The sequence below is a fragment of the Camelus dromedarius genome, chromosome 2 (assembly GCF_036321535.1).
Source record: "Camelus dromedarius isolate mCamDro1 chromosome 2, mCamDro1.pat, whole genome shotgun sequence".
In the NCBI taxonomy this organism is placed as follows: domain Eukaryota; kingdom Metazoa; phylum Chordata; class Mammalia; order Artiodactyla; family Camelidae; genus Camelus; species Camelus dromedarius.
Window position 1 is genome coordinate 67779474 of NC_087437.1, and position 25949 is coordinate 67805422.

Consider the following 25949-nt stretch of genomic DNA (forward strand, 5'->3'; position numbering starts at 1 on the left):
TGGCTGGTAGTAGTCCATTTTGTAAATATACCACAAGTGCTTTATCCAGTCATCTGTCGATGGACAATTAGGTTGTTTCTGTGCCTTGGCTATTGTAAATAGTGCTGCTATGAACATTGGGGTACATGTATCTTTTTGAATTAAGGTTCCCTCTGGATTTATGCCCAGCAGTGGGATTGCTGGATCATATGGTAAGTCTATTTTTAGTCTTTTAAGGAATTTCCATACTGTTTTCCATAACTGCTGCACCAAACTACATTCCCACCAGCAGTGTAGGAGGGTTCCCTTTTCTCCACACCCTCTCCAGCATTTATCATTTGTGGACTTTTGAATGATGGCCATTCTGACTGGTATGAGGTGATACTGCATTGTAGTTTTGATTTACATTTCTCTAATAATTAGTGATATTGAGCATCTTTTCACATGCCTATTGGCCATTTGTATATCTTCATTGGAGAATTGCTTGTTTAGGTCTTCTGCCCATTTTTGGATTGGGTTGTTTGTTTATTATTAAATTGTACGAGCTGTTTATATATTCTGGAAGTTAAGCCCTTGTCAGTCTCATGTTTTGCAAATATTTTCTCCCATTCTGTAGTTTGTCTTATTGTTTTGCTTATAGTTTCCTTTGGTGTGCAAAAGCTTATAAGTTTAATTAGGTCCCATTTGTTTATTTTTGCTTTTATTTCTATTGCCTGGATAGACTGCCCTAGGAGAACATTGCTGAGATTTATGTCAGATAATGTTTTACCTATGTTTGTGGGTAATTTTATTTTTGTTGCTGTTGTTTTACTGTATTATATTGTAATATGTCAGAAAATGTTATCTGCACCATTTCAGCATTTTAGATTTGAATTTGTGGTAGTGTTTCTAGATTAGTATATAGTAAACTTTCATAAAAGTCCATTAGGGATATCATATCCTATTTATCAGAGATTTTATTTTGTAATATCATATTAATATTGTACTATTCATATCATATTAATATTGTACTATTCTGATCATTCCATATTTTTATTGTGAGCTGAGAAAAGTAAGTTAAAATGTCTATGTGAGTTAAAAAGTGAGTTAAAATTACTATTTCTCTATTTTTCATTTCTCCTTGTGTCTCTTGCAGTCTTGGCTTTGTGTTTTAATGTTATGTTAATTTGTGGCTTAAAGAATGATGACAGCAATATTCTACCTGTTAATTATGTTCTTTACTATTGAAACACTCTTCTTTGTCACATTTAATACTTTGGTTCCTCACTCAGACTTGTTTGATGTGACTATGAACATATCAGCTTTCCTGGCAGTAGCATTTGCCTGGTTTATATTCATCATTCTTTTACTTTGAATGTTTGGATTCATTTATCTTATATACATTTATTACATATGACCTATAGCTTTGTTTTTGGTTAGTACAAACTTAGTTTACATTTTTATAGTAGGGTTTATCTCAAATTACGTTTACCAACATTATATTTTACCTTAATTGACAATTATTTTGTTTTTAAGTATATTTTAACATGCCTTACTGTATTCCTTTTACATTCTGCCAATGATCCGTGTTTCCTACCTTCCATTGCCACTCCATCAACTTGAAAATTCTGTAGTATTTTTTCTTATTGCCTCTGTTGATGAGTATGTTTATAGTTTAAATAATATACTAACGTCTTTATTTCATACTTTTCCATTTTAAAAGTAAAGCATTATACATTAAATTTTTAATCTAAATGATGAGGAAATTAGTTCGTACTCTCACCTTTTCCCTACCCCTAACCTTTGACTTTTATTGTGCTGGAATTTCAGTCTAATCCATTGAAGTTATATTGTTGTTTTCAAATGGTGTATTTTTTCTCTCAGTGTCTTAGCATCTTTTTTCTTTTCTTTAAACATCACTTACACTTTTATTTTGCTATAACTCAATGCTTCCATAATCCATGGTATTCAGTTTTTACTCCCAATGTTTTCATATTATGGTGTCTTCATTCCCAAGTTCTTTGATTCAATCTTTGGTTAGACTCCTCTAGTAAGCTGATTTTAAGAATTTATATTTGCTGTATTTCTGATTTGTTTAAGAATGTCAGTCTTCACTTTTATATGTTCAAAATGATTTAAATGAGTATAAAATCTTGATTTATAATTTTTTTCTTTATCCACTCAAAATTCAGAACTTACAGATATTATTCTTACATCTAGTTGGAAGTAAATGTTAGTGTAAAAAATTCTGAGGATGTTTTTTCAATCTTGATAAGTTAACTGCTTTATTTCCCTATCAGAGTGCTATAGGAGTTTTTCTTTAAATTGAAGTCTGATACATTCGCTAGGGAAGTTTCAATGAAAGTGACAGAAATTAAATATGAACTGACATGAGCAAAAATAGAGAGATTTGAAAGTTCATTCACACTGACTGAGAAGGGGAGGAGTATCACTCCCATTAAGGACAACTGGAAATAAGTACTTATATGAAGTCAGGTTCTTATTTGTTTCCATTCTGTGCTTTGTGTCATGTGCTTAATTCATTATTTCCAAGTAAAGGCTTATGTGGAGAGGTACTTAGGAAAATTAGGAATTTATAAGCAAGTCCAGATACGGATTTTCAAATGTTAGCACCAAGAAAAGAAAAGCTGTTCTTTCCTAAATCCACCTTGAAAACTAACATCAGGTCTCTGACTGACCTGAGGGTCATCTCCACCATGGACCTGTCAGCAGTCAGAGGGGTTATGGACTCTGAATGAACTAGCTCTGTGACCTTCCTTCTACTGAGCGCTGAAGGTACTATGGTGAAGAATGCTCACAAGAATTGACTGAAGAATATTTTTAAAATTTGAGTGTTATTTTAATCAAAAGAAGAAATAATTGTGCACTTCACCAGGGTATACTTACTCTATAAGATTTTGATTCCATTTCATACTGGAAAACAATATAGACTTGTAACCTAAAGGTTCCAGTGTTATTTCATTTCAGGATAACTTTCTTCCATTATGTCCATCCACTTTTGCTTGGGCCCTTGGTCTTCTTTGCAAATATATGTTATTATCTTATGGCATGAAATTCAACCTTTTCTTCATTTATGCTCCTTTGAGACAATGTAATAGGCATTCTCTTCATTATCAAAGGTTCATCAAACTATTTTGTTAAGTAAAAGAGAGTGAATAATTTAAATATTGCCATAATGATATTGTGGGGAAAAACCTCCCAGTTTAGTTGCATAAAGAACAAATTTTTATCTCATGCTCATGGATCTGAGGTTCAGCTGATCATGGTTAGGTTTGTGTGGGTTTTGTTGGGCTCAACTTCAAATGGCAGGTTGGGTGTAGACCATCTCCAAGTGTCTCTCATCCTTCTTGGACCCCAAAGCTACCAAAGGCATATACTTCATATGTGAAAGGTAGGAGTACAAGAATGCAAGTTCAATGTCAAAGAACTTTTTAAGCCTTTATTTGTGTCACATCCACTAACATCTTATGGTTAAAGCAAGTCATGTGATCAAGCCCAAAGCAAGAGTTGGTTAGTTCAGTCCTTCCACCATGACAAGGGTATGGATATACATTATCATGGCAGGAGAGTTAAGAACTGAAAATAATGCTTCAAACCTCATAGCTTCTTTGTTGGTCACAATTACTCACATATAAAATATACTCAACCCTATGTAAACCACCCCCCAAATTTTCATCAAAAGTCATAGTAGCAGACTCAAAGTCCAGGGTACGAAGATCTACATTATATACAGGTGTAATATTCCGTGACCCAGAAACCTATGAGCTAAATGAATTTTCATCAGAATCTAAAGTACAAGTGGTATAACAAAGATAGGAGAAGCATCATAAACATTCCCATTGAGAAAGAGTGATAAGGGAATGCACATATCAGTCAATGGTCTTAGAAATTTCGTACTCCTGCTGGACAAACATTACCAAATCTACCCATACTAGGGGCACACACTGCTCTTTGATTAGTCCCTGTGCCTGCCTCTGGGAATTAATGCCATTACTCTCCATTGCTTATTTTGTGTCATCCAGGAGGTCTTTCCTTTTCCAAAGAAATGTTGGCCCCTTTGGAAGAATACATGGGAGAATGAGCTTTTTTTCAGAGCAGAGAATGTTTTAAGCTTGCTTTCCACATAGAGAAAGGAGAAGTCTCAAAGGTCTTTTTACATCCTGAACACTTTCATTCTCAGTTAGTCCAGATTAGAGAAATTTTGCCAATACAACTCTCTCAAAAACCATAAAATCTCTATGTATTTGATTCTAGTCATTTTTATATTCCAATACCTACAACCACAATTATTTCTGAGACACATCTCTTACTTTCATTGCAATTATAGTTCCCCTGCGTGTCAGACGTCTGGGGGACCACACCCTTAAGCTTTCTAGGAGACATCCCCCATTTTTAACCAGCTGAAGACCTCTACTAGATGTTCATTTAATTCTTTCAGAGGTTTAAAAAATGGTATTATAGCCACACATTTAATTTTGTCATATTCCGAGGCTATATTTTATTGGAAGTACAAAAGAATTATTCTTTCCCCTGAGGCTATATCTTAATAACCATATATTTAATATGGTGGAAAACAGTTTAACTTTCCAATTTTGTAGTCTTAGCATTTCTGGATTTTTCATATTTCCTCTCAATTCTATTTTTACCCTGGCCATTTTTTTCCCGTCTTAGAGAACTTTATCAAATGCTGCCTGTAGTGGCCACCTCAAGATTTCAGCAATCTACCTCAAAATCTCCTCAATCAACTTGACAAGTTCATTACATATATTTTCTGTTCTCCCCATTATCGTGACTGACAGTTTTACCAAATATTTAGCCACTATGTGGCATAGGTTGATGTTTTCTCTACTTTTTGTAATTTTCTTCACAATTTTTCTAGCCTCCTATTATAGTATGCTTGTCACCTGCTGCCAGTTCCCACACCACTGCCACCAGTTTTAGGTTTTATAGTAGCTTTCCTTGGTAGCAATTGTGAGAATGACACTGCATAACCAACCACCCTAAAACTCAGTGGCTTACATCAGTAAATTATTTCCTCATCCATGCAACCATGGATGATCTTTAATTCTGCTGAAACTGAGTTTGCATACAAGCTTCAGATTAGATCCAGATCTGCACAATGTGGCTCTCATTCTCTATGGAGAGGCAAGTATCTGAGGCATGATCTTCTTGAAGCTAAAAACAAGAGTTCAAGAAAGCAAACCCCAAAATGTGAACATATTTCAAGTTTTTGCTTATGCTACCTATACTCAAGAAAATAGGTGAGTAATAATATTCTGCTTACCACAGAGGTATGGCAATGATATGGATATATACCAGTATTAGAAGGGAATGAATAATTTAGAGCTATAATTCAATCTACATAGACACATACTTTTGTTGTTCCAGAGGAATTCAATAGACAGCTTCTAAAATCATATTTTCTCCCTGATGCATATTTATCAGGGCTTACTTATATTTAAGATTATTGAAAATAGAGACAAATAAGAGGAACACTCTTGAATCTTCATCTTAATGCCATACAGATTCTATATATTAGTCCTCTTATATGTCTTTGTGACCCATCATATCCCTATGACTCTGGCTTTTCTGTTTCCAATGGGAGCTAATCAGAACCAGTTTAAGAGCAATTGTTGGGTTCTGATACTTCATAGGATGATAACAACAGTATAAGTAAAGTTTTGACACATCCTCAAAAATACCCATAGAGGACAAAAAGAAGAAATAAAACCACCTATGACTCATGCCTAGGACATAGAAATCACTACAAACCTTCAGTCATGCATAAACAAGGCAATAAACACCCAAATTGCACCAATATAACTCCAGAACCCATGCTTGTGTGGAGAGATAGAGGTAGAAAGAAGACACAAGAACAAGGGGACCAAGAGTAATGAGACACTAAAAAAATTACCCCTAGAAAGAGAATGCTACCTTTAGTAAGAAAATATTGAAGATAGGTTACCAGTAACTTAGACACTAGTTATTTAAGAATTGAAAGAAGTCTGTGTGCAGGACTCAAAGTGACAGGCTCAGAATGGCACTGCTTCTGGTGAAAAGGGAGAAAACTTGGAAAGGGAAGTCTCTTTCTGAGACTTGGTAGTAACAATGGAAAAGGAAACAAGAAGTTAGATATTAAAGAGCATTGTTAAGAAAGTCAAAGGGAGGAAGTATGTATCAAAGATTGTGTATCTAGCCAAGCATTTGTCTTTAATGTCAAGGGTATATAAAAGTAGCTTTTATATACAAACAAACAGAATCACAAAATCAGAAAAACACAACTACCCCCTTCTAAAAGAATATTTTTTACTATATCAACAGAAAAGAGTGATCTCAACTATAAAACTTAGCTATCTAAGGCCCTTCAGCCACGTCTGCATACAAGTGCTTGTTAATCCCAGAATATAAAATATCTCAAGAAAAACAAGTGGTCTTCCATGTCTATGCGAAGTTATATAGAAAGAAAACAGAAAATAACAATAAAAATTTTGAGCTTATGAAAAATTTCCTAAAAGAATAGTCATGAAGCAGAAAAAAACTATAACATGTAACATTCTGACCTAGATTAAATGTTATTAACAAGCTTTTGTGGAAATGTAAAAACAACATAAATAAGAAATATTAAAACTCCCAAAATATTGAAAAAAATCAGAAACCTGAAATAGGACCATAGTCAGAAATGCAATAGAAGGAAAAGATAAAAATCAATAAAAAATGAAGACAGGGAACAAGGCATAAAAATAGCCAAAGTACCATAAAGAAAGTTGTATAAGAGGATCAGAGCAAAGTGATCAATAAATAGAAGTAGGAAAATGAAGACCCAAGTTGCATATAATTGAAGTTCCCAAAGAATCAAAAACAATTACAATGGAATAGAATTGTTTTAAAAACTATTTTTCAGGAAAATTTCTAGAAATAAAACACCTGAGTTTACTTATTGCAAGGGCCCACTATCTCTGGAAAAACTAGGCCAGAAACTGATGACTCCAAAAAATACCATAATACAATTCTTAGAAGTTAATATTGAAAGGAAGAACAACAAAACAGTACCCCAAGCTTCTAGACAAAAAGACCAATTCATATAATAAGGGGAAAATTAATATTGGCATCATAGTAACAACAATATACAAAACAAAAAAACAGCAGAGTAGCATTTTTCATAAACTCTAGGAAAGAAACTGAACCATAGGATTTTTTATTCAGCCATGCTATAATGAAATATTAAAGTGACAATAAATAGGACTTAACCTGTGAGAAGCAGAAAATACTATACTCAAAAGTTCTTCCTGAGGAATCTACCAGTGAACAAGTTCTATCCAAGCTAAATGATTTCTGATTAAACTGTCAAAAAACTGATTATGACCATTGTAATACTGTAATATGACTGATGTATTAGGTTTCAATTTTGTCCTATCATTTTATGTATATTTACTATGTAACATGCCATATTTAAAGTGTTTATCCATGTGTTTTTATTTTTCTTTAAAAGCAAAGTGGTGACAAGAAGTAAAATTATGCATATACCAAATACTCTGTCAATGCAGATGTAATGTAACTAAAACATGGAAGGAGAAGATGAGAAAAAAGAAAAATAGAAAAAAAGCCTATTGATTATTCTGTAGTAATAGGTGTCAAATGAAAACAATTAAATTTAAAAGTCAAATAGCTGAGTGATAAGAACATTAGGCATTATTAAAGGTACACATATCAAGCTAAATATGTGAAGAAAAATAAAATCTTAAATGCTAAAAAAAATTAAAAATAGAGTAAACAATAAGACCCTGCCAAAAAAGTAGGATTGTTAATATAAAATATTAAAAAACAAATGTATAAAAATTATATGGAAATATAATTAAGATAATTTTTTAGAATTAAAACCAAACACCAGTCATATCACTAAAATGTAAATGAGTTTAATCATACAAATCATATTAAAGTGATCTTTAAATTTCCTCACAAAGAAAGTCCAAGTCTCTACTTATAAACTCTGGATAAAAATAGCTATTTGAAAGCACTGTAGAGATGGCAAAAGCAGACAGAAACAACTTTTGGAATAAGAAAATACTGGATGAATGTCTCTTTTTATGACCTTCTGGCTGAAGGCAGGCCACAGTCATGTGCATGCTGCACTGTGTTGTGCAAACGTGGCTAGAAACATGAAGCACTGCTGGTGTGACTCAGAGGGCAAGGTTCTGGGCTATTCCCACAACTGAAAAGTAAGAGGAAAATCCTGAAAAGAAGAGAGACTCAGATGGGAAGACCCAAAGTCTGTGTATAAACTCTGCCCAACTTGCTGGTTGATGTATAAACTATGATTGCACAGAGCTCATTTCAAAAAGTCCAATAAGACTAAAATAACTGAATAGAAATTGTAGTCTACTTATCAAAGGGGAGAGCTTCGAACTTGAGTTCAGCTGATATAACTGCTAAAACAGACAGAAACAATTGGCATTCTTCAGAAGGCAATAACAATCCAGTTTCAATAATACATCAGTCACAATATGTAGTAAATATAGTGTTTAAAATTACTAGATAAATAAAGGAACAGAAAATGTGACCCACACTTAGGAGAAAAGGAAATCAACAGAAACTAAATTGGCAATGACTAAGACATTGGAGTTACCAGACAAAAATTTTGAAGCAGCCATTGTAATTTTGTCCAATGATACAAAAAATGTATGCTCAGAATGATAGAACAGGTAGAGAATCTCAGCATAAGAATAAAAACTGTAAACAAACAAATAAAAACTTTGTGTTAATTCCAGAACTTAAAAATAAGGTAACTGACATAAAAATTCACTGAACTGGCTTAACAGCACAATAAAGATGACAGAAGAAAAGATCATGGAATTTGAAATAGAGCAACCGAAATTATTTAACCAGAAGTATAGAAAGAAAATAACTGCAAAAAAATATGAATAGAGCCTCAGTGACATGAGTAAATATCAAAAATTTTAATGTACATCTATTTGGAGTCTGAGAAGGACAAAAGAGAAAGAAAGAATGAGACAGACATATAATCAAGGAAATGATTGGATTTCTCCAAATGTATTGAAAGACCTAAATGTAAAGAAACAAGAAGCAAATCTCAGCAAGGTAAATACAAGGAAAAAAGACCTAGGTGAATGATTGTCACACTATTGAAAAGGTAGAGGAAAACAATGTTTAAAAGAAGTTGGAGAGTAAAAACTCCAAAACATTCATACATGGGAAAAATGATATGAATGATAAATGACATCTCAAGAGTGGAGAACAGAAGATAGGAAGACAGTGGACAATTATTTTTAAGGTGCTCAAAGAAAAAAATTCAGACAACCCACAGTTCCATATCCAGTGAGAATATCCCAAAAGTAAACCAAAGGCATTATTGGGAAAAAAAAATAATAAGAGATTTCATCACCAAAAGACATGAACTATAGGAAATGCCAAAAGAAGTACTTCATTTTAAAGTAAGATAATAATATACAGAAAGTCAGATTCGGGGAAAGGGTTGAAGAGTATCAGAAATGATAAATATGAATAAATATAAAAAGCTATATTTCTCCCTTAATTTCTTTAAAATGTGTATGACTTTCTCCAATTTTTACTGTAGTGAAATAAACATAACATAAAATTTTGGATATTAACTATTTTTTAAAATTGAAATACAATGGACATATTAGTTTCAGGTGTACAATATAGTGGTTTTATATTTGTGTGTTTTTAAGTGTAAAGTTTAGCAGTAGTAAATACATTCATAATGTGCATCCATCACCACCATCCATACTTGTAGATGTTTTCATCTTGTAAAAGTGAAATTCTATACCTAGCTTCTGGCAACCATCATTCTACTTGTTGTCTTTGGCTGCTTTAAATACTTCATATAAGTAGAATCAGGGTATTTATCTCTTCTTGACTGGTTTATTTAATTTAAACACAGTGGCCTCAAGTTTCAGCAGTGTTGTAGCGTGTGTCAGAATGTCCTTCTATCTAAAGGCTGAAAAATATTCCATTGTATGTACATACCACATTTTGCTTATCCAGTCATCTGTTGTTGGATAGTTGGACTGTTTCCATGTTTTGGCTATTGTGAATAATGTTGCTATGAACATGGGTATACAAATATCTCTACGAGACCTTGTTTTCTATTCTTTGGGGTGTATACTCAGGAGAGGAATTGTGAATCATTTGACACTTATTTTTAATTGTTTGAAGAGTCACCATACTGTTTTCCACAATAGTTGTATTATTTTACATTCCCACCAACAGTGTAAGAGGGTTCCAGTTTCTCCATATCATCATCAACACTTCATATTTTCTAGGTTCTTGATAGTAGTTACCCAAGTGGATGTGAGATAGTATTATAGTTTTGATTTACATTTCACTAATATTTAGTGACGTAGTATATCTTTGGAGAATGTCTATTCAAGTCTTCTGCCCATTTTTTAACTGAGTTTTATTGTTCTTGAATTTTAAGAGTTATCTATATAGTTGGATATTAATCAGGTTCCAGATGCCAGCCAAGGGCCACTGTGCAATCAGGTCTCTCTCAGGACAGCAGTCTTGGGGGAAAAAAGAATATATCATATTTGCAACTATTTCCCCATTCTGTGGATTTCTTTTTTTCTCTGTTGATAATGCCTTTTAATGCACAAGATTTTATATTTTCATGAAGTCCAATTTGACTATTTTTTCTTTAGTCGCCTGTGTCTTTGGTGTCATATCCAAGAAATCATTGCCACATTCAGTATCATAAAGATTTTACCCAATGTTTTCATTTAAGAGTTTTACAGTTTTAGGTCACACATTTAGACCTTTGTTCCATTTTGAGTTCGTTTTTTGTATGCCATTTTTAGTAAGGGTCCAATTTTATTCTTTGGCATGTGTTTATCCAGTTTTATCAGTACCAATTATTGAAAAGATTGTTCTTTCTGCCAAAAACTGACCTTGGCACACTTGTCAAAAATCAAATGACCATATAAGCAACATTTTATTTCTAGGCTCTCTATTCTTTTCCATTGGTTTATATGTCTGTCTTTATGCCAATATTACACTGTTTTGATTTTAGCTTTCTAGGATGTTTTGAAATGAGGAATTGTGAGTCCTCTAGCTATGTTCTTTTTCAAGATTATTTTTGCTATTTAGGGCCCCTTGAGATTCCATATGAATTTTAGGATGAATTTTTATGTTTCTGCAAAAATCATTAATGGGTTTTTGATAGGGATTGCACTGAATCTGTTGCATGTAACTATTGAAAGCAAAAATTATTGGCACTGTGTCATGTAATTTAGTTATATGTATATATAATATATATATAAAATAGCTAAATGGATGAGGGAAGTAAAATAAAATATTTAATTCCAGATTCTTACATTATATATAAAGTGATGTTACATTAACTGAAAATAGAGTGTGGTATGTTTCCATGTCTTGGTGATTGTAAATAGTGCTGCTATGAACATTGGGGTGCAGGTGTCTTTTTGAAATAGGGTTCCTTCTGGATATATGCCCAGGAGTGGGTTTCCTGGGTCATATGGTAAGTCTATTCCTAGTCTTTTGAGGAATCTCCATACTGTTTTCCACAGTGGCTGCACTAAACTGCATTCTCACCAGCAGTGTAGGAGGGTTCCCTTTTCTCCACAGCCTCTCCAGCATTTGTCATTTGTGGACTTTTGAATGATGGCCATTCTGACTGGTGTGAGGTGATACCTCATTGTAGTTTTGATTTGTATTTCTCTGATAATTAGTGATATTGAGCATTTTTTCATGTGCCTATTGATCATTTGTGTATCTTCCTTGGAGAATTGCTTGTTTAGGTCTTCTGCCCATTTTTGGATTGGGTTGTTTGTTTTTTTCTTAAGTCTAAGACTGGATAAAGAAGATGTGGTATATTTATACAATTGAATACTATTCAGCCATAAAAAACGACAACATAACGCCATTTGCAGCAACATGGATGTCCCTGGAGAATGTCATTCTAAGTGAAGTAAGCCAGAAGGAGAAAGAAAAATACCATATGAGATTGCTCATACGTGGAATCTAAAAAAAAGAACATAAATACAAAACAGAAACAAGACTCATAGACATAGAATAGAAACCTGTGATTGCCAAGGAGGAGGAGGTAGGAAGGAATAGACTGGGAGTTCAAAATTTGTAGATACTGACAGGCATATGTAGAATAGATAAACAAGATTATACTGTAGAGCACAGGGAAATATATACAACATCTTGTGGTAGCTCACAGCAAAAAAAAAAAAAATGTGACAATGAATATAAGTATGTTCATGTATAACTCAAAAATTGTGCTTTACGCTGGAATTTGACACAACATTGTAAAATGACTATAACTCAATTAAAAAGTGTTAAAAAAAATAGAGTGTGGTAAGATAATGATGCCTTTTGTAATCCTCAAAGCATCAGATCTGAAAATAGAATAAAAGAGGTAAAGCTAGAAAAATAGACATTAAATTGAATTATAAAAACTACAAAATAAGCACAGAATTTTGCAGAATAGAAGCAACAGAGGGATTTTTTTAAAAAACATATGTAACAAATCGAAAACAAATAGAAAAATGGTATACCTAATTTCAATCATGAATAATTACATTAAATTTAAATGGATTAAAGTCACAATTAAAAGGCATAGATTAGCATAATGAATAGAAAAGGATGTTCCAAATAGAACCTGTCTGCAAGAAATAAAATACAGATAAATTGACAGTTAAAGGATGGAAAAATAGAATTAGCTCAGAGACACTAATAAAAAAGCAAAAGCTAAGTTACATTTTAAAGACAAGTAATATTATAAGATAGAGACACAATTCATACTAATAGAAATGTATTATTAAAATGAAGAATGCTTCATATTATATTACATAAAGTAGATATTCTATAATGTTATCAAGAATACATAAAATCAGAGCTATATATCCACCTAATAACTAAACTATGAGAGAAACATAAAGTAAAGATTATACTATGTATGAGGTTTCAGTTTTTCCAAATTTTTCTAACATTTGGTATTTTCAGTTTTTAATTTGTTACTTATTATGGTGGGTATGTCTTGGTATCCTATTAGTTTTTTTTCTTTGTCTTGTCAATGGCTTTTTAGAAAATTAAGATGGTATTTTTTTGTATATATATATTTTTATTGAAGTATAGTCAGTTTACAATCTTGTGTTAATTTCTGGTGTACAGCTAATGCTTCGGTCATACATGAACATACATATTTTTACTTTCATATTCTTTTTCACCATACTTTAATACAAGATACTGAATATAGTTCCCTGTGCCATACAATATAAACTTGTTGTTTATCTATTTTATATATATTAAGTTAGTATCTGTAAATCTCAAACTCCCAATTTATCCCTTCCCACCCCTTTCCCCCTCTCCCCAGCCCTCGGTAACCATCTGTTTTCAGTGTCTGTGAGTCTGTTTCTGTTTTGTAAATAAGTTTGTTTGTCTTTTTTTTTTTTTTTTTTTTTAGATTCCACATGTAAGTGATATCATATAGTAATTTCCTTTCTCTTTCTGGCTTACTTCACTTAGAATGGCATTATTTTTACAGAGCAGTTTTAAGTTTACAGAAAAATTGAGAGGAAGGTACAGTTATTTTTCCGTATACTCCCTCCCTCCACACATACATGTTTTTTTCCTATCATTTCTCCCTACCAGAGTGGTACATTTGCTACAATTGATGAACCTACATTGACATATCATATTTACCCCAAATCCATAGCTTACATTATGGTTCACTCTTGATGCTGTACATTCTATGGGTTTGGGCAAATATATACTCTATCCATTATTGTGATATCATGCAAAGTATTTTCAAGGTCCTAAAAATTCTCTGTGCTCCATCTTTTCATTCCTCTTTTACCCTAACCATTGGCAACAACTGATCTTTTTATTGTTTCCATAGTTTTGCCATTTCCAGAATGTCATATAGTTGGAATTATACAATGTATAGCCTTTACAGGTTGGCTTATTTCACTTAGTTACATGCATTTCAGGTTCTTCCCTATCTTTTCATGAGTCATTTCTTCTTAGCACTGAATAACATTCCATTGTCTGGATATACCACATTTTATTTATCCATTCACCTACTGAAGGACTTCTTGATTGCTTCCAAGTTTTGGCAGTTATGAATAAAGTTGCCATAAACATATGTGTTCAGGGTTTGTATGAATGTAAGTTTTCACCTCTTTTTAGTGAGTACCAAGGAGCATGATTGCTGGATCATATGTTAAGAGTATATTTAGTTTTGTAAGAAACTGTCCCTGTCTTTCAACTTGACTATACCATTTTGCAGTCCCACTAACAATGTATTGTTGCTCCACATCCTGACTAGCATTTAGTGTTGTCAGTGTTCTGGATTTCAGTAATTCTAGTAAGTGTGTAATGGTATCCTATGGTTGTTTTAATTTACATTTCCCTAATGACATATGGTGTGAAGTATTTTTTCATGTGCGTATTTTCCATATGTAAAATTTCTTTGCATATTTTGGATAACAGTGCTTTATCAGATGTGTTTTTGCAAATATTTCTTCAAGTCTGTGTTTTGTCTTTTCATTCCCTTGACTTTGTCTTTTACAGAGCAAAAGCTTCTAGTTTTAATGAAGCAGGTAATCAATTGCTTCTTTCATTGATCGTGCCTTTGGTGGTGGACTAGACAGTCATTGCCACACCCAAGGTCATCTAAGTTTTCTCCTATGTTATCCACTAGGAGTTATATAGTTTTGCATTTTAAATTTAGGTCTGTGATTCATTTTGAGTTAATGTTTGATAAGAGTGTAATGTCTGTATCTAGATTCATTTTTTTTTCTTGTAGATATCCAGTTGTTACAGCAATGTTCGTTGAAGACACTATCTTTGCTTCATTGTATTGCCTTTGCTCCTTCATCAAACATCAATCTACTATATTTATATGGGCATATATCTGGGCTCTCTATTCTGTTCCATTGACCTATTTGTCTATTCTGTCATCAGTACCACACTGCATTGATTACTGTAGCTTTAAAGTAAGTCTTGAAGTCAGGTATTGTCAGTCTAACGTTGTCTTCAATATTACGTTGTCTATTCTGGGTCTTTTGCTTTTCCATATAAGCTTTAGAATCAGTTTGCCAATATCCACAAGGACAATTTCTGGTATTTGGGTTGGGAATACTTCAGATCTATAGATGAAGTTGTAAAGAACTGATATCTTGACAATACTGAGTCTGTTCATAAACATAGAATATATCTCCATTTCTTTAGCTCTTCTTTGATGTTGTTTATAAAAGTTCTGTTGTTTTCCTTGTGTAGATCTTGCACATATTTTATTAAGTTTGTACCCAAGTATTTTGTTTTCAGGAATGCTAAAATAAATGGTTTTGTTTTTAATTTTAGATTTTATTTGTTCATTTTTGATATATAGAAAAGCAATTGACTTTTGTATATTAACTTGGTATCCTGCAACCTTGTTATCACTTATTTTTTCCAGAAGATTTTCATCACTTCTTTTGCATTTTTTCACATAGTCATGTCATTTGCAAACAGAGATAATCTTATTTCTTTTTTCCCAATCTGCAGTCTCTTTTCTTTTCTTTTTTCCTTTCCTTTCCTTTCCTTCCCTTATTGCATTAGATAGAACTTCTAGTATGATGTTGAAAAGGAGTGCTGAGAGGGGACATTCTTGGCTTGTACTTAATTTTAGTTGGAAAGCTTTGAGTACCTCACCATAAAGTATAATGTTAGCTGTAGATTTTTTGTAGATATTGTTTATAAAGTTGAGGACGTTATCCTCTATTCTTAGTATAATGAGAATTTTTAGCATGAATGGATACTAGATTTTCTCAAATGTGTTTTCTGCAACTGTTGATATTATTATGTGATTTTTCTTTTTTAGCCTGTTGATGTAATGGATTACATTGACTAATTTTCAATGTTGAACTAGACTTTCATACATGGGATAAGTCCCACTTGGGAGTGGTATACATAATTGTTTTATACATAGTTGGATTTAATTTTCTAATATTTTGTTGAAAATTTTTGCAACCATGTTCATGGGAGATATTGATGTGCTGTTTTCTTATAACATCTTTGTCTGGTCTTGGTGTTAGGGTAATGATGGCCTTATAGAATGAATCATGAAGTATTTTTTCTGGTTCTATTCTCTGAAAGATTGTAGAAAATTGGTATAATTTCATCCTTAATTGTTTGGTAGAATTCACATCTGGGTATGCTACTTTCAGTTTTAGAAGATTATCCACTTCTTTGTTCTCTTTGCTTTTTGGTTTTCCAGGATTCTAGTGATATATCCTCTAGCTCAGAGTTTCTTTCCTCAGCTGTGCCCAATATACTAGTAAGCCCATCAAAGGCATTATTCATGTCTGTGATAGTAGTTTTTATTCATAAATTGGGAGACCTAGTCACCACTGGAAAAAACTACTGATGCAACCAACAATGTTGATGACTTTTAAAAATTATGTTGTTGATGCAAATATCCTAAATAAAATATTAGTAAATGGACCTGAATAGTCACATAGGAAAATAATATCATGACTGAGATTATCTTGAAAGATAAGTTGGCTCAGTGTTTGTAACTTTGTTAACATATATTGTCATATTAATGAAGACAGTTTCTTCATAGTAACTTCTGGGGAGAAAAATCATACTTACTCAGAAGGCCTTTGACACAAAGGGTACCTGTCTTTTTCTGATAATAGTTAATGGATTAAGAATGCACACATGCAGACACACAAACACATGCACACAACAGAAGCAATTAGCTGAGATCAAGAGCAAGGCATCGATGCCTATTTCCCACTGTTACTTAACATTGTATGGGATAGCTGACAAAAATCAAAAAGAAGAAGTAAAACTATACCTATTTGCAAATGATTCGACAGTATTCTGAAAATGTAAGAGAATAAATTATAAGAAAAACTCATAATAGGCATTCTATTATGTAATCAGATATAAAAATTAACAGAAAAATCGATAGCTTTTAACTGCACAAACAATAACCAATAAAATATATAATAGGAGAAAAATCCCATTTAAGTTGCAACAAAATACATAAAAGGCTTAGGAAGAAACACAAAAGGGACAAAAATAGATTTGAACAAGAGTAAAAACTTTCCTTGATTTGTATTCAGTATCATATGCATGTCAATTTACCTTAAGTTAATATATGAACCTAGTGCAATTTCAGTAAATATTCATATAATTTAAATTTGTAGCTACACAAGTTAATATGGAAAAAATCTTGTAGAAAAGCAAACTTGAAAGAATAACACTAAAATCTTAGAGAAGAGCCATGGAATGATGGTATGTATACTTAACAGATACCAAAACATACCATAAACCTTCTATAATCAAAACAGTTGTGTATTGGCATATTAATGGACAGAAAGAATAATAGAACGGGATAGAAAGTTCTGAAAAAAATCCCAAATACATATAGAAATTCAGTGTAGGATAAAGACGACACCTTAGTCACTATAGAAAATACAAGGTAATGAAAAAATGTGGTTGGCCATCTCTAAAGCCATTTGGGAAGAATAATGTTGAATTTATATCTCATAGGTTACACAACATGAACTCCAAAAGGATCAGAAATCTCTATTTTTTTTTTTCCAAAGGAACCATACATGGAGTAGAAGAAAACATGGATAAATTCCCCTGTAATCTGGATGAAGGTAAAGCTTTCTACCTGAGTCTCAAAATCTTGATGCAATAAAACAGTGGTAAATTCAACAACATAAAACAGCAATCTTTTTTCTAGAAAAGAAATTAAAAGTACAATAAAAATATAAATTAAAACTCTGAGAATATATTTGTGTAACAGTTATCCTAAGAGCTAACTTCTGAAAAATATTAAAAAAAATCATAAGAAATCAAGAAATAGCAAGTCTTTAAAAATTGGGGAAAAATAAGGAAAAACAGTCCGGGCAGCATAAGACATGAGAAAATGGGCTTTAAACTCTTGAAAAGATGTACAGCTTCATCCAAACTACTGTAAATGTGATTAAAACTACACTGAATTAAAGCTTCATTTTTTTCCTATTAGATTGGCAAAATTTTAGTTTGATTTACTGTTGCTTGGCCGTGGGTAAATAGGTACTCTTTTATATTCATGCTGTAAATGTAAAATTGCACAGCCCCTATGGAGAAAATTTTGGCAATATATAAAAAAACTATATACCCAGCAATTTCAGTTCTAGATATTTTTCCTAAAAATACACCTTTAGTAACACCCTCATACAAAATGCATTACTTATTCATTATGACATTATTTATAGCAACGAATTATTAGAAAGTTACCTATATGCCCAATAATTGGTGATAAGACTAATCAACAATAATATATCTACAGAATTAAATAATACACAAATATAAAAATAAAAAAAAACTCTGTCAGTGATACAGTTCAGGCAGGAATAAGATATAGATACACATAGATATAGATATTTATATATTTATATAATTGTGAAAAGAAAGAAGGTGAAATAAAAACATTTGTATATGTTTGTGTTTATGGAGATATGTGCATCTGCTTATTTTTGTAAAGGAAACACAAGTAGGATAAACCAGAGAATGATTAAATTTGTTACCTACAGAAGATATCTGGAAATAGATTAGAAAAGATAGGAAAAGGAATGAGACTTTGTTGAGCATTTTTCTATAGATTTAACTTCTGAACCATCTTAAGAATTTTATATTCAAGAAATAGTAATTCAACAAAGAACTGTAAACAACTCTAAAATTAAATACACATATAAGAAAATATCTAATTGCATATCAAATTGATCATACTCTGACTATATTCCCAGTGGCATATATTCTAAAGACAAACCTTTAAATAATACATTTGTTAGTGGTAGTGGTGAGTCTAAACTCTTTCTTGTACATTTTATGATTGAACAAATAAGCATATATATTGGTATTAATGAGACCACAGTTGGAAACAAATGTGGAAGAAGGAAGTTAAAAATATGGAATGAGAGAAGATAAAGAATATTACAGTGTTGAATTTGAATTGGAGTTATCAATATGAATTAATTATTTTTAAGACACATGTTTCCTAGCTCTGTCCACTGATAAAGCTAATAGCAATAGTACTTCAGTAACAGTGAGCATGCTTAGTACCTAGATCTTGATTTTTATAAGTACCCTTTTCCTCTAAAAGGAGCCAGCACTCCTTGGATAACGGGTGGCTCTGGGTTATGTCTGGGGAAACAAGATGGGTCTGAGACATTTTGTTATGTCACAGAGAAAGAAGCTCTCAAAAGTTGATAGGAGTATGTCAAGAGGACATGAAAGCATGTTTGAAGTGGCTCCACTGGCCAAATTTGGGGTTATTTGAGCCTCAGAAAGAAATAATGATGGAAATGTTTTTTAATAAATTGAATAAGAAATGAATTCAGGAAGTATAATAATACTAGCTAATTTTCAAAGGGTCAAGGAGGAAGGGAGTGAAGGGAAATCTCTTCTTTCAACAGAAAAATGCCAACTAATAAATATAGGAGGAATGATAAAATTAGAAAATCATCATTTTTCAACCAACATTTGAGGAACTGATTCAGAAATAAATCTTCAATGGATACTAAAAACATTGGGTTAAAGACTACTGGGGAACAGGATAGTTGCACAGTCTCAACATATGACCTCAGAGATTAGTTATGAATTATAAAGGGAAAGAATACCATAGAAGAGAAATTTGGTGAACTCTACCTTTACCAAACAATCTAATTTAATTGCAGGACAAACTGACAACATCCATCTCCTGCTATGGTGCACTGAGAATGATACAAAACCTTCTATGTAATATTTTTTAAATGTTTGGAAAGTAATCTGAAAAATATATGTATATGTATAATTTAATCACTTTGCTGTACACTAGCACAGCATTGTAAATGAACTATACATAAGTAAACAAACAAACAAACAAAGTGTTGAACCTGAATGTACTAATGAGGAAACAAATCCAAATTAGAGATATTCACCAAACAAATGGCCTACATTTCTCAAAAATATGTGTCATGAAAGAGAAAAAAACAACCACCAATAAACAAGTCTTGGTTACAACAGACTAAGAGAGTGATAGCGATTAAATGCATTGAGTCCTGGAAAGAGGGAAACAGACATACAAAACATTACTGGAATAATAAGAGAAATTAGAATATGAACAAGATACGATGACAACAAATCAGTATTAAATTTATTTAATATGAGCATTGTATTAAGACTATAGAAGAGAACATCTTGAGCCTTAGGAGCTAAATGCTTAAATATTTGAGGGTGGTAAGATGTTAAAAACTGGTGAATGTAAGTGAAATATAGAAGGATGTTTGTTGTTCCCTTTTAGTAAATTGTCGAAAATAAAAAGTTGGGGGAAACAAACACTGTAAAGGCCAAATTCCTAGATTGGACAATTTTTTGTTTGTTTTGAACATTAGGTAAAATATTAATCTGCCTTTGAAATTTAGAAAAGTGAATTGTTTTTCTATAGTATACTAGTCCTTCAATTTTATTAAGAACCAGGATAGAGATAAAAAGCAGATATGATGTAAACAATTCTAAACAACACACTGTTCCTTGGAACTAACATTCTCTAAGCTGTAAATACTACATTCAGAATATAGTTTTTTAATATACACATTTTTACTGAAGTATAGTCAGTTTACAATGTTGTGTCAATTTCTGGTGTACAGCATAATGCTTCAGTCATACATGAACATACATATATTCATTTTCATATTTTTTTCACCATAAGTTACTACAAGATATTGAATATAGTTCTCTGTGCTATACAATACAAATTTGTTGTTTGTCTATTTTATATATATATATATATTAATTAGTATCTGCAAATCTCGAACTCCCAGTTTATCCCTTCCCATTGCCTTCTCCCACTGGTAACCATCAATTTGTTTTCTATGAGTCTCTTTCTGTTTTGTAAATAAGTTCATTTGTCTCATTTTCTTAGATTCCACATTAAAGTGATATCATATGATATTTTTCTTTCTCTTTCTGGCTTACTTCACTTAGAATGACCTTCTCCAAGTCCATCAATGTTGCTGCAAATGGCATTACTTTATTATTTTTTATGGCTTAGTAGTATTCCATTGTATAAGTATACCAAAGCTTCTTTATCCAGTCATCTGTAGATGGACATTTAGGTACTTTCCATAACTTGGCTATTGTAAATGGTGCTGCTATGAATATTGGGGTGCATGTATATTTTTGAATTAAGGTTCCCTCTAGATATATGCCCAGGAGTGGGACTGCTGGATCATATGGTAAGTCTATTTTTAGTCTTTTGAGGAATCTCCCCAGTGTTTTCCTTAATAGCTGCACCAAACTACATTCCCACCAACAGTGTAGGAGGGTTTCCTTTTCTCCACACCCTCTCTAGCATTTATCCTTTGTGGACTTTTGAATGGTGGCCATTCTGACCAGTGTGAGGTGAAACCTCATTGTAGTTTTGACTAGCTTTTCTCTGATAATTAACAGTATTTAGCATTTTTTCATGTGCCTATTGGCCATTTGTATGTCTTTATTGAAGAATTGCTCGTTTAGGTAGTTTTGAGGTGAATCTCCTATTTCCAGAAGTGAATTCTCTTCCTTAGAGAAGATGGACACCAATATGTGAGGAACCAAATGTGATCATCAAGGATTAACTGTGTTTTCAAGGTGCTTGGCATTGGTGGACTTGGTGGGACAAATGTTTCTCCTCTTTTTTGTTTGAGTTCTTTTTCCTGCCACTGGATTATCTTACTAATAGATAGAGAAGTCCTATTTCAGAGATGCCCTCATTTCTGGATGGCTAAGTAAAATACGAAGGCAGGAGCTTTAAGCCTAGACCTTAAGGGAAAGTGGTAAAAAGGAGTATGGCAGACATTGTAGATTAGCCAAGTAACATTCTACTAATGTTGGCCATGTTCCAGACTTCTCACTGATGAAATTTAGGTAGATATCTGGTAGTACTGCTTCTTTTTCTTTATTTTTCTTGGCCAGATATGATGCAACGACAAGAGTCTCTGCAACCATCTTGCAACCACAATGGGAAGGCTAAGGGGAGTCACTCCTGATGGCTGAGTTACTAAATCAACCCTGCAGTCAACTACTTCTGGACTTCTTATGTAATACAAATAAACTGATTTGTTTAAGCCACTATATTTGGTTTATGATACAGCCCATCTCGCTGGGGTTAAGACCAGGAATTTGTAGCAAAAAACTCACATCAAATATGAAGAATTTAATTCAGCTTGAATGTCCCCTGTGTCACCTCCTTCAGAAACCTGTGTGACCAAATATAGTTCACTGACAGCAGAGATAAATCATACCTTTAACAGGTGTAAAATAAAAATTGCCCAAGGTAGAATTAATTGAGCTAGGTCAGGTGAAAGGAAGAAGCAAATAAAGACCCTGAGGAGGGAGAAAGAGAGTGTGGAATTTAACTTGGCCCAGAGCTTCCCATATCAATCACTTGGAATCAGTAAAGGCTAGGAGGTGTGGTGTGAGTTGGAGTGATGGTGAGGAAGTGGCCTGTTAAGAGTAAGGCTGAAGAGAGGATGCAGAGCACAGTCAGGTGTTCAGAAAGGGAGTTGTCAAGTAATTATCCCCAAATTATGCTTTTTTCAGTTGAAATTTGAAGGTCTTTCTTCAGACTAGTCAATAAAATATTTAAAAAGTTATTATATGATAACTTGAAAAAAATAATAAATCCTGATGAGGACAGTTGATCCGGAGACCTAGCCAATATTAAAGTTCTTGCCAAAGCAACCCTGGCATTTGGCTTCATCACAAAGACAATCCCGTAGATGCAGAAGCATCTGCTCCCCTACTTACTGCTTATGTTCAAATGAAAGCTCTTCAATAAAATATTTATAAGTATCGCTTCCACTGGTGGCTGGATGGAAATAAAATGGCGAGAAACCAAATTTCTAATAAATATATGAATAGCCACTCAGTTGACCACTCCTTGACATGAACATCATTCATAATTCCTGACTCTTTTTCACTGTGTGCTTTCTTGTCAGAGAAATGAAATAAAAATATTCTAAGTCTCTTAAGTGTCCAAAATAAATGAGGTCTATCAATACAGACAACAGCAATCAATTGGTGTATTTTTCCTCTTTATAAATTAGATTGTAAACTCAATTGCTTATTAGTTAATCCATTGAATGTGTATTTTGTGCCAGACAAAGTCATAGGCTCTGTGGATAGATAAGTAAACTTGACCTTCCTAAAAGTTACCTATAGTTGATAAAAGGGGGGTTAAAAAAGAAAAAGTAATACATGCTTATTATCTTTGTAATATGCATCAAGTTGAGCTAGTTGTGAATCTTGCTTTGAAGCCAGTCTCAGTAGAGACTCATTTTTTTTTAAATGTAATTAACATGGGAACTATATTCAATACCTTATAACAGCCTATAATGAAAAAGAGTATGAAAAGGAATATATGTATATATAACTGAATTACTATGCTGTACACCAGAAATTAACACATCATTGTAAACTGACTCTATTCAATTAAAAAAAGTAATCAAAACCAATCTGGCCATTTAATACAGTCTCTTTTGAAAAGATAAACAGACAGATCATAAGACTTCTAAAATTCTACCTTCTTTGGCTCCCTATGTCAAAATCTTTCATGAGTATTTCCTTTCACTCTATAAACTCTTAAAACAAATTGTACCTTCACACTATATACACAGGTTCTGGATGCCTTTTTCCTTCTGCACAGCCTCAGTTCTTTACAGCATATCATCTTAGCCCCTCTGGCTTCCTCTTTTATCGGGTAGTGGATCAAACGGTTAGATATTAGACATATTTTTGTTAGCACTTTATAGGCCTCTACAAAGAGAGACAAGATAAGTATTTATAATACCTTATGCTCTTTACCAACCAGTTTTTAAAAATTTCCTTTTTGTTTGAGTGGTATTCATGCAGGATAATTCCAGGAATCTTTCCAAATTCAGCTTTGCATTGCCCACCCAGGTTCCATCAAGAAATTCTGTGAACTCAGGGAATTTGAATTTCTCGTGGAAGGAGGGCCAGGTGAAGGCAGGTTGGCTTGCTCTTACTTTGAGCATGGGCTCAGAACAGAATTAGAGTTAAAACCAGCAAAAAACTAGAATTTGGCAACAAAAGTTTAATTAGGAGCAGTTTGAATCTTGACTATAAATCCTCTCGAAAAACCTTACTCCAGTTTATTCAAAAGTGTATTCCAATTACATTGCTTCCCAAACATCTAGAAAGCCTCTCGTCCAATGGCTTGCTAATTATCTCACTTGTCTGGGAACTGTCTGCTCCCCATTGCTTCCAAGTGTCATCTCATCTTCCAACTCGGCAGTTCTCTCCTTCTACCCAGACTCCATAAACTTTCGACCCTCCTCATCCTCCTATACCCTGGCCTTTATTATGTAGGTAACACTAGTCATTTTGTTAATATTTTTCCCACTTTACTTATTACTTAGAATCTTCCCAGTAAAGGAGGGCCTGACCTGGCATAGAGGACATTAACGAGGGTAGATAATGTGCACTTACAACTTACTAACATTTAAAAAATATATATTGTTGTATTATTTAATTTGGGGGGAGGTAATTATGTTTATTTATTTTTAGAGGAGGTACTGGGAATTGAACCCAGGACCTCATGCATGCTAAGCATGTGCTCTACCACTTGAGCTATACCCTCCACTCTAACATTTTTTTTTTTTTTTGTCTTTGTCACAGGTAAGAAGATCATAGTAAGGGTGAGGGAAGGAGAAATAACACTTCTGAATACCTACTGTAATAAGAACCATATTAGAGTCTTTCTATAAATATGTCACTTAGTGGAAGTTTTATCTTAAGAAATGTTAAGTGCAGTGATCTCCATCCATATTTATGGGCCAAGAACTTTGAGGGGGCTGTAGGTTTATTTTAAAGGAGTATTCATATCAATGTCCATACCAAGCATGAAGTCAAGGAATTACCAGTGTGTATAAAAGATTCTCAACATACTATTTTTATTTTTCTTATTAAGACACACTTGATGCATTCTATGACCCTTCTAAGGAGTCATTCTAATCTTTTGGTAAAGATTAGCAGAGTAGAGAATGAGATTCTGTTTTCAGTGTGCTTCCATTAACCCCACCCTTTCTCTCTTACGCACCAAAGTATATAAGGATGTGAAGGAGACACAAATACAAGAAAGTTTCTTAAATCCCTTCTTTGTGTATCAGATAAATTAAACTTTACTTCTGTCATATTAACAATAATTACTTTCATCAAAACTTAAAACAAATACACTGTTTCAAAGTATGTCAGTAGCAAATGACCAATACAAGGGCTTCTAAATGGTCTGTGCCACCTCCCAGGAAACAGTCTGCTTTATCCTGCTGTTTCACCAGTATCTGCTGAGCAGTTACTAAGTGCTGAGAGTTTTTATCAGTGGACCAACAGAAAAAGTATCTGCCCTTGTGGAGCAGAAAGTTTCAGGAAGTAAACTAACAGATACAAAATATAACATCAGGTAGTAAAAATGTTGGTTTAAAGGGGGAAAAAAAGCAGAGAATAAAAAAGAGTGAGGGTAGGGGTTGTGGAGGAGGTCATTGAAAGAATGTGGCCACTGGCTGACCGGGGCAATCAGAGGCGCCTCATCCCCTCCTCTGGCCCTGAAATGTACATTCTGCCCATGGTTCCCACAGTGGGAGCTGTTTTCAAGGATGCAGCCTTGAGAGAGTAATGTGTTGTTGAGACCATCTGAAGGGTACCCCTGATGGAACTCAGTTAAGGCCTCTATATAAACTGTTAAGATTCTGGTGGGCAGGTGTGAGATCTACTCATCTTACAGGCACCTAAGACAAGCCTCATAGTTAACTCCCCTTGCTTTTTAAACCTGCCACCTACCAATCTGGAGTCATCTGCCTGTTTCTTCAGTTTCTCCCTGTCCTCTGTATCGGGGCTAGTTGAGGCACCAACAAGCGTGTTGCTATTCTAGAGAATGTATTCCA